The sequence below is a fragment of the Phragmites australis genome, chromosome 14 (assembly GCF_958298935.1).
Source record: "Phragmites australis chromosome 14, lpPhrAust1.1, whole genome shotgun sequence".
NCBI lineage: Eukaryota > Viridiplantae > Streptophyta > Magnoliopsida > Poales > Poaceae > Phragmites > Phragmites australis.
Genome location: NC_084934.1, coordinates 20,423,372 through 20,424,568, shown reverse-complemented (window position 1 = coordinate 20,424,568; position 1,197 = coordinate 20,423,372).

The window sequence follows — 1,197 nt, the reverse complement described above, 5'->3', positions numbered from 1 at the left end:
CTTAACCAAAAAAATCTTTCTACCCTGTAAGCAACTACTTGCACATAAATGTAAATGGAACCAACTCATGTGAATCAATACCATCACCAACCATGCCCAAGAAACCATACCAAACACCCCCAATTCCGGAAACTCTAAGACCGATGCGGATGGACAGAAGCATGCTCATGACCGAGAGCTCGGTAGTTTGAATTGTTTTTATACCCTACAGGGGGTACAACTTTACCCACACGACCTAGGTCCATCCTCTTGGCCTCCGAGACAACCTTTCTCATACTCGAAACTACCCACTTGCACATGCTCCTATGGCATCAGGATTACTGCGAGCATGTCCCAGACACCTCCGGCTCCCCGCCATCTTGCTTCTCCCTTTATTTTTCTTACGCATCATAGAGACACACAGTAAGCGTCAGCACAATGTATGATACTCGGTTCATTCATCCATTATCCAAATATGTGGTTGTACGGAAAGTGCTAAAGCCAACAGCATCGACAAATGGTGCTTAAACGATGCAAGCGGTCTATGGCATCCTGGCTCCTTTTCTGAACTACACCGAGGAACTCCTCCGGTGAAGAAAATACCCCTAGCATCGCCTACATCTCGCTTCATCCTCACATCTCATACAACTTATATCATTGTTATTATGTTTGTAAACCATAAGTAAGCCCTAAGGTCGTGAACAACGGTTGAACCATTTCTCGTCTTCTACCGAGAATCTAAGAATTGCTAAGTATTTCGAATAACTCTTAAGTTAGACACCAACAAAGTTATCAATGCCACAAGGAGAGGGATAATCAACAACTCAAGGTAGAGATAATGCAAATCAATATAGGTTCTACCCATATAAACCCGACATCGACATCACTAAACATGCAAACATATATTAGCAACAACTTATCAATTTAGACTCCATTAAATTCAACTAAAGGGGGTAATATGCTTAGCTGCTTGCCTTGTTGCTCTAGCGGTTGCCTGATACTCCCTACGCAACACTCATAGAACTCCGATAGATTGGCGTCGCCTTCACTCGTTTGGATTGCTGGTGTGACACTCTCTAAATAAAATAATAATGCATTGCATAAACAAATGGATGATAGAAAAATATGCAAATAATGCAGGATTGAATAATAATAAAGCATCGTGTTTTGAAAAGGTTTGCAAAAGACCACCAAATAATTAGGGTTCCAAAGTTTGAA